This window comes from Triticum aestivum, chromosome 7B (genome assembly GCF_018294505.1).
Source record: "Triticum aestivum cultivar Chinese Spring chromosome 7B, IWGSC CS RefSeq v2.1, whole genome shotgun sequence".
Taxonomy (NCBI): domain Eukaryota; kingdom Viridiplantae; phylum Streptophyta; class Magnoliopsida; order Poales; family Poaceae; genus Triticum; species Triticum aestivum.
Window position 1 is genome coordinate 352494320 of NC_057813.1, and position 10122 is coordinate 352504441.

Here is a 10122-nt window from a genome sequence, read left to right on the forward strand (position 1 = left end):
CCAACGTGATTCTTGAGTTGACGTTCTTCGCAATCTCTTCAACCGCTTCAAAAGACTCGACAACGAAAATGTTCAGCAAACCTTCCATCGCCTCACTGACATCTCAAATGAGCTTCAAGAACTTGGTGCCACTGACATCACCGACTAGGTGAAGAAATTGCTGAAATCACTTGATTCCTCATTCGACACACTTGCACTAATGATTCAAGAACGTGGAGACTACAAGTCATTGGATCCTGCTGATATGCTCGAGAGGCGAAATACTCATGAGTTCCAACTTGCTAAGAAGAGAGACCTCTACGGACCAAGCCATGGAAGATCACGCGCACTCAAGGCCAAGGCAGTTTCCAAATCTGAAGGAGAGAATTCTGATAGCAGCCTTGCTGATCCTGAAGACTAAGCCAGGAGCTAGCAATGCTCGTGAGGAAATTCTAGAAGTTCTCAAGGTGTGGTCACTTTGGACAATCTTCAAGAGGTGATGACATGAGATCAGATCCTCTTCCCGCAATTACAAGAAGAGGACTTGCCACAAATGCAAGAAACATGGCCACTACATTACTGATTGTCCTCAGTGGGCTAAGGAATCAAAGAAGAAGAAGTACAAGGATGATAGTTCAGATCACTTAAAGAAGAAGAAGAAATCTTCAAAGTCCTCATCGTCAAAATCTTCAAAGTCTTCATATCACAAGAAGTGCAGTTCCAAAAAGGCTCGGGCATTTATTGGCAAGGAAATGGACTCTGAAGCTGAATCCAAGGAAAATGAGGAAGAGGAGGAATCTGAGGAGTTAAACTCTGGTGTGGCGAGCCTAGCTCTTTCTACTGCTTTCATCAGCAAGTCCATCTTCAACACTGAGGAAAATGACTTCCCCAACACTGCTGATGACGGCGATAATGACTATGCTCCCACCTATTGCTTCATGCCAAAAGGTGCCAAGGTACTCCAATATCCCTCCTCTGAATCAAGGGAGGATGAATCTGATGAAAACCTCAAACCTAGCTATTCCAAACTTGCTAAGATTGCCGTCAAACAACAAAAGGCTTTTGAAAAGGTTCAAAATCTGCTAGACAAAAGCGATGACCTGTTGGGTGAAGAAATGGATCGAACTCAAACTCTGACTGATGATCTTCAGCGACTCTAGTCCAAGTTTGATAACCTTCAGAGTCATCATCACACTCTCTTAGCCGATCATGAGAAGCTTGCTTATGAATTTCTTCAAATAAAGCAAGATCTTGAGAAGCTAAGGATGAGTTATGAAGATCTTCAGAAGGAAAATGATTCATTGCTTGCTCAACAGATCAGTTCCAATCAGGAAGAATTTATTCCACACTGTTTGAAATGCATTGAACGTGAATCTGCTAATTCTTCACCTGAAAGTTCAAATGCTTCTATTGCTGCAAATTCTTCAACTATCTTTGTGGTCACAAATTCCTCATCTGAGGATACCACAAGTATCACTGATGATAATGCAGGGTCGAATGAATTGTATGTGAGAGGCATGTACAAAAGCCTCAAAGGGTATCAGTCTCCTTGTGATGTGCTTAAGAAGCAGATTCTCAACAGGAACCCTAGGAAAGAGGGTATTGCCTTTGAGAGGAAACTTAATGCTGATGGGACCTACTAGAAACCTGAGCAGTATCCCAAAACCTCATGGGTTGCCGTGAAAGGATCTCCCGTAGATCCATCTACTTTATCTGGCTTTACATGTGAATCTTGATATTCTTCTGATGAGTCATTTGACTCCAACTATAAACTGTTCAAAAATCAGAATGGTGAAGTATTTGCTAGATATGTTGGTACTAACTGCAGGAACGTCCCCCCCTATGAAGAAAATTTGGGTTCCCAAAAGGTGCCTTGAAAGTCTTCAGGTGAATGTCATCACGACACCACCTATGAAGAATAGGAACTCCAGATCAGATTCTTCATATGGACCAAAGTCTTCATATGGATCCAAGTCCTCATATGGACCAAATTCCTCACATGGATCAAATTCCTTAAATGGATTCAAATCTTTATATGAACATCACCGTGCTAACACCTATGTTTCGCAGGGAAAATCTAACAGTTCTGAATATGTGCATTATTCTTCAAATCATTATGTTCATAAGTCGTCGAAGAATTTCTCTGCTTATTCATATGCTTACTCTAACCCCTCTTCTGTGAAACAAAGTGAACTCGCTTCAATGCCACCTCTCTCTTATGGAGCTCGCAAAATGATGAACTCTTTGCCACTCCTCCAGGTGTGGGTGGTGAAGAAAAAGAACTAATCTCTTATGTGGGGTCAGGTCTCCAAACGAACTTGAATGTCTGAAGAATTTGCTAGAGACCTGGATATGCTTGAAGGGACGCAAGCTAATCATGAAGAAATGAATACTCATTTCTCACGTCCTCATCCTGCTATATCTGTTATACTGCTTGATGAAATTCAATCTGATGAATTTGATGTCATATTCTTCATTGATGAAGTATATGAGTTCGTAAGATGCACTAATTCATCTGCAGGATGATCAACCCAAAGCTACTGAGTTGTTCCTCGACAGTGGATGTACAAATCACAAGACCGGTGCCAAGGACTTATTGATGGACGCTGCTTTATCTCCATTGCATCTAAAGAATATCACCTACGCTGACAATGGCAAAAGCAAGGTATTGGGTCTAGGTAGGGTTGCAATCTCAAAGGATCGAAACATGGACAAAGTCATGCTTATCAAGTCTTTAGGATTCAATCTCATGTCTGTCTCAATGCTTTGTGATCTTGATATGGTTGTCGTCTTTGGCAAGTATCGTCGCATTGTGCTAATGGAATCTGACAATTCCAAAGTCTTTGAAGGCTTTAGGAGAGGAGACTTGTATATTGTTGATTTCTCTGCAGGACCACAACCTGCCACATGTCTACTTGCAAAAGCTTCAGAAGGTGGTTATGGCATCAATGGCTAGGTCATGCTGGCATGAGGAACTTACATACTCTCATGAAGAAGAAGCACGTCATTGGCATCAAGAGTGTCAAATTCCTCCAAGACCCATCTTTGTGGGGCTTGTGAGGCTGGAAAGATTACAAGAGCCAAGCATCCCTCGAAGACTATCATGACTACCACTCGTACTTTTGAATTGCTTCACATGGATCTCTTTGGGCCTACTCATTATGCCACACTAACAAATGCAACATCTCTATATGGCTTTGCTATTGTTGATGATTATTCTCGTTACACATGGGTGCATATCATCCTTTACAAAACTGAAATGCAGGAAGTCTTCAAACGATTTTCCTGAAGGGCCTCGACGAACTTTGGTGTGAAGATCAAGCACATTAGGAGTGACAATGGGACCAAGTTCAAGAATACTGGTCTTGATGACTATCTTGATGAACTTGGTATTACTCACAAGTTATCTGCCCCTTATACTCCTCAGCAGAATGACATCGTGGAGCGCAAGAACACGACTCTTGTTGAGATGGCTTGCACTATGCTTGATGTGATAAAGGCAAGGTGTCCCATCTTTCAATGAGATGGTGATTATCGTTTCAGAGCAGTAGACTTTGACGATCCGACTACGTATGTGCGAGGACGTCGCGCCTTAGCAATCACTAAACCAACTCCGAGAGGTTATTAACCACGCCGGAGCACGATCAACCTGACCACGAGGGTCTATTTCCTGCGAGCAAACAAAGAACAAGCAAAAAACTGAGATTGCAATCTAGATATTGTGAATATAAGATGAAAGATTTATTGATCAAGATGGGGTTCTGTGACGTCTTGGTCTGGTCGTTGAACACAAACGAAGTACAGAAGTTGCAGCTGTGGCGAACTTTTAATCTAAACAAAACCCAAAGTCTAAATGATGCCCTAAGGGCTGTATATATGGAGGAAGAGGGGGGAATTTCGTGTCCCTTGGGGAAGGGGTCCAAAACCAACTCTATCTCTTATTTCCCCACACATACGGACTCTAAAAACAACTTATACTTATGTATTTCGAAATTACATGGGTCTGGCCCAATAATAAGGTGATGCAACACCTATAATAGCCTCTGGAAAAAAATTATGAAGTGGCATCTTGTATATTTCATCCAAGACTTCATGCAGTCATTACGGTGGCTTGAAAGTCCTGAAATAATAACTTGAAACCATGTTCTTGTTTCCCTTGCGCATGCTATCATCTCCATGCTTGTTCTTGCTCCAATGTTCATCCTTCTCCAAGCTAGGCCCTTTATTTGTAAGCAAAACAAATGTATCCAATTTAGGCAGCATCATATTCTCATGAACATTAGAATCATTACCAAGAAACGAAAGTACCTGGTAATTCAATTGGCGTGCGCGAGCTCTAGTAATTGGTCCAGTATGTATAGCAGCAAGGGCAGTGGGTGTAACAACGGTATTGATGTCCTCATCATCCTCCCCTTCTTGAAATGAAGTCGTCCTCGACGGAAGCTCATCTTCCTCACCAAAATAAGGCTTCAAATCTGCAATGTTAAAAGTGGGACTAACCCCAAAATCTGCAGGCAGCTCAAGTTTATATGCATTTTCATTTATTTTCTCCAACACCTTAAAAGGACTATCAGCACGTGGCATTAACTTTGATTTGCACAAATTAGGAAATCTATCCTTACGCAAATGTAACAAAACAAGATCTCTAGGTGCAAACACAACATGTTTTCTACCCTTATCTCTAGCAAGTTTATATCTAGCATTCGTACGCTCAATGTTTTCCTTAGTTAATTCATGCATTTTTAAGATCAATTCAGCACGTTGTTTAGCATGAAAATTAACCTTCTCCGAAGATGAAAGAGGCAACAAATCAATAGGTGCACGAGGTAGGAAACCATACACAATTTCAAAAGTCCACATCTTAGTAGTAGAATGCAATGAACGATTATAAGCAAATTCAATATGAGACAAGCATTCTTCCCACACTTTCTTATTATTCCTCAAAACATCCCTAAGCATAGTAGACAATGTTCTATTGACTACTTTAGTTTGTCCATCAGTTTGGGGGTGACAAGTAGTACTAAAAAGCAGTTTAGTCCCCAACTTAGCCCATAAACATCTCCAAAAGTGGCTAAGAAATTTAGTATCACGATCTGAAACAATAGTATTTGGCACACCATGCATGCAAAAAATTTCACAAAAGAACAAATCAGCAACATTAACAGCATCATCACTTTTATGACATGGTATAAAGTGTGCCATTTTCGAGAATCTATCCACTACAACAAATATGCTATCCCTCCCCTTCTTTGTTCGACGTAAACCTAAAACAAAGTCCATAGATATATCCTCCCAAGAAACACTAGGTACAGGCAAAGGCATATATAAACAATGGGGATTGAGTCGTGACTTAGCTTTTTGACATGTACTGCAGCGAGCAACAAAACGCTCAACATCCCGTCTCATCTTTGGCCAAAAGAAGTGTCTAGCAAGTACGTCCTCCGTCTTCTTCATGCCAAAGTGTCCCATTAATCCTCCTCCATGCGCCTCCTGCAACAACAAAAGACGAACGGAGCTAGCTGGAATGCATTGCTTGTTAGTATGGAACACAAATCCATCATTAACGATGAACTTGTTCCACATTCTTCCTTCTTTACAATCCTACATTACATCTTTAAAATCAACATCATGCACATATTGATCTTTGATGGTCTCCAAACCAAATAATTTGAAGTCAAGTTGTGAAAGCATAGTATAGCGACGAGACAATGCATCAACAATAACATTTTCTTTACCCTTCTTGTGTTTAATAACATAAGGTAAAGTCTCAATGAATTCAACCCATTTAGCATGTCTACGATTCAGTTTAGCTTGACTTCTAATATGTTTCAAAGATTCATGATCAGAATGTATAAAAAATTCTTTGGGCCATAAATAATGTCGCCATGTTTCTAAAGTCCAAACAAGAGCATATAATTCTTTATCATAAGTAGAATAATTCAGACTAGGCCCACTCAGTTTTTCAGAAAAGTATGCAACAGGTTTGCCATCTTGTAATAACACACCGAATACAATTCCACTAGCATCACATTCAAGCTCAAAAGTCTTATTAAAATCAGGAAGTTCGAGTAAAGGATCATGAGTCAACTTATCTTTCGATACCGTGAAGGCTTCTTCCTGTGCGGTACCCCAAACAAAAGGCACATCCTTCTTTGTAAGCTCATTGAGAGGTGCGGCAATGGTGATTAAATCTCTCACAAAACGCCTATAGAAACCAGTGAGGCCAAGAAAACTCCTCACTTGTGTGACCGTTTTGGGTTGCGGCCAACTCTCAATAGCTTCAATCTTGGCTTTATCAACTTCAATTCCCTGTGGAGTAACAACATAGCCAAGAAAAGATACTCGGTCGATACAAAAGGTGCACTTTCCGAGGTTACCAAACAAACGTGCATCACATAGAGCAATAAAAACAACATGTAAATGTTCCAAATGTTCCTCCAAAGATCTGCTATAAATCAATATATCATCAAAATAGACTACCACAAATCGTCCAATGAATGCACGTAAAACTTTGTTCATTAATCTCATGAATGTACTAGGTTCATTAGTTAACCCAAAAGGCATGACTAACCACTCATATAATCCAAACTTAGTTTTAGATGTTGTTTTCCATTCATTTCCAATTTCATACAAATTTGATGGTATCCACTATGCAAATCAACTTTGGAGAATATTGTAGAGCCACTCAATTCATCAAGCATGTCATCTAGCCTAGGAATAGGATGACGATAACGAATAGTAATATTATTAATGTCTCTACAATCAACACACATACACGATGTACCATCCTTTTTTGGCACTAGTATAATAGGAACAACACAAGGACTAAGAGATTCGCGTATATAACCTTTGTCGAGAAACTCCTGTACTTGACGCATAATCTCCTTCATCTCTTCTGGATTGGTACGGTATGGCGCATGGTTTGGTAGCGAAGCACCGGGAATTAAGTCAATCTGATGCTCAGTCCCTTGAATAGGTGGTAATCCCGGTGGCACGTCTTGTGGAAAGACGTCAGCGAACTCCTGCAAAATGTTAGTGACAACAAGAGGCAAAGAGGAAGGTACATCCTTGAAAGAAAATAATGCCTCTTTGTACACAAAAGCATACCAAACAGATTTGCTAAAATCTAGATCATCAATATCAGATTTGCTGGCAAGTAAACATGCACTTTTCAATTTAATTTTAGAAACAACACTAGATGGTTTATTATTAGGCTTCATTTGTTGCTCAAATTCTTTTGCCACAATCTTATTTTCACTCTTATTTTTCTCCTATTTTGCTTTATTAGCTCTATTAATATAATCTTTCAAAATGGAATCAAGAGTCATAGGAAGCAAAGTAATATTTTTACCCTTATGAACAAGAGTATACTGATTGTTTCTACCATAGTGTACATAATTTTATCAAATTGCCATGGTCTACCAAGTAATAAGGAACATGCTTGCATAGGTACCACATCACAATCAACATAATCAACATATGTAGAGATACTAAAATGCACACGAACAGTACATGTTTCCTTAACCTTGCCGTTGTTTTTGAACCATTGGATGTAGTAAGGATGTGGATGTGGTCTTGTGGTGAGAGATAGCTTCTCCACCATCTCCATGCTAGCCAAGTTGTTGCAACTCCCTCCGTCTATGATGACGCGAACAGAACGTTCCTTCACACTCCCTTTGTATGGAACAAATTATGCCTCTAATTTTGCTCAGCTTGTGTGACCTGCACACCCAAAACACGTTGAGCAACTAAACATTCATACCTGTCAGCGTCTTCAGGATCCATGTACCGCGTCTCATGATCAGAACCATCTCCACCGTGTTCTTCACTCGTAATAAGAGCCAAAGTCTCCTCATCATAGTCACTAGCGGATTCATACCCACCATCCTCAGTAGCAATCATCAAACGCTTAGATGGGCATTCTCTCGCATAATGACCTCCACCCTTGCAACAACGACAAATAATATCATGTGCTTGCCCTGTTGATGCCATGGATGAAGAAGAGCTTTGTGCTGAACCGAGAGGTGTACTCCTGGCAGATGGTGGTAGTGGTGCCTGTTTTCTTGTATCTCGGTTGGAATTGGCAACTGAAGTTAGTGGTGCTACAGTAGGACTTGTGGGAGTAGAGGATGTATGTGGTGTCCATGATGAAGATCAACCTGTAGAAAAATTAGTTCGTGCCAATACCTATCGATTCTGCACTTCACGTTCAGCTTTGCAAGCAAGACGGAATAAACCAGTGATATTATTATACTCGTTATACTCTAGAATGGTCTGAATCTCTTTATTTAATCCACCCATGAAACCTGCAAGCATAGCTTCATTATCCTCAACAATACCACATCTAATCATGCCAGTTTGTAATTCCTGATAATATTCTTCTACATAATTTTTTCCTTGTCTTAAACACTGTAATTTTTGAAGCAATTCATGTTGATAATATGGTGGAACCCATTGAGTATGCATAGTAGTTTTCAAAGCAGCCCAAGTAGTTGGAAAATTATTCGGATATAATCTACGATGTTCAGACCACCACACACAAGTAAAACTAGTGAAAGCACAAAGAGCAGCAACGACATGTCTCTCCTCGGGGTATTGTAAACGTGTAAAATGTTGTTCAATTTCTAACTCCCAAGTAAGATATATATCAGGAACATATCTACCCTCAAATGGTGGAATATTCAATTTCAGTTTAGGAAGATGGTCATGATCTCGTACCTGAGCTGGTAGTGCAGGCCTACCATTGCGATTATATGCCTGCGGACGACCTGGTGCTGGTGGTTGCACGTTGTTCCGGTTTTGATCAACCTCATCCTAGTAATCGCCCGCATAATCGTCATCCTCCTCGGCACCAGCAGCAGCAGTAGCAGGAGCCAAAGAAGCATCAATAGTAGGTACAACAGCACCCGAAGTTTGGTCATCCTCAAAAGGAACACGCTTCACTCGTCCAAACTGATTCGGAAGGGGGCGTTGTTGTTGTCGTTGCAGAGGTGTGATAGGTGCAGCCGGTGGTGGTTGGGGAAGACGCGTGATCAATTCATTAAACTTGTTATCCAGCTTTGTCTCGAATGACTTCTCCATGCCATATATCTTCTCCATAGCCTCTTCAAATCTATTTAGCACAACTCCCACCTGGCCACTCATCATTTGCTGAAATTTATCATGCAACTCCTTGCTTGTCATGTTCTCCCAGTCAATCTCGTCGGCTTGTGGTCCTACCATGGTTAGCAGCAATATAAACACACAAGAATATGATCCTACAAACTACTAGGAAGTGGTGGTGGTGGTGTGTCACAAATCCGTCAAGCGAATCTCAAATTGTTACGAGTTCTTACCCAGCAGTAGGTGGTGATCGGCAACCATTATAGTCAGAACTCTCAAAGCTTGGATAGAGCAATGGCCAGGGAGAGTCAAACGCACAACATAGATATATGTGGAGCTAGGAAGGCTTATGATATGGTAGCAAAAAGGGCCAGGAATAATCAATTGAGAGATGCAAAGTTGAATAAACGCTCAACGACGGTACTGTGTTGGTCCTAGGCTAGACCGTGCTAGAGACGCGAGCCTAGAACACTAACAAAATCACAGCGTTGTGCATAAACAAGGGAGGAGCACACTCTGAATTTTCTCTCTCTTTTTTCCCTCTTTTTTTGCTCCTCAACAATGTTTTTCCGAAAAAGTCTACAAATGGTCTAAAAACTGCCTAGCCAGAATTTTCTAGACTTAGTTTTTTTGAAACCGGAACTATTTTTTTACTGCGGGTAACACAGAAGTTGGGGAATCCGACTTGTTCACGACTCTTAGTATCATGTGATTTGGAAATCAAAAACAAAGGAACAAATACTGGACTCAGACTAGGACTGGTGGTGGAGATGAATCTAGTGGAAACTCGGACTTGTGGCGGATATGTGGTATATGGCAGCGGTGATGACGATGGTGGTATACGGCAGCGGTGATGACGATGGTGGTATATGGCAGCGGTGAGGATGATGGAGGTATATGGAGGCGGCGATGACGATGATGCGTTGGCGGCGTGAAAACTTGTGAGCAGAACTCGAAACTCTAAAGGACTAGACACTAACACTAGCAACTAGACAGGACAATGCAACCGCAAATTCAACAATGCAAAACACTAAAAATATT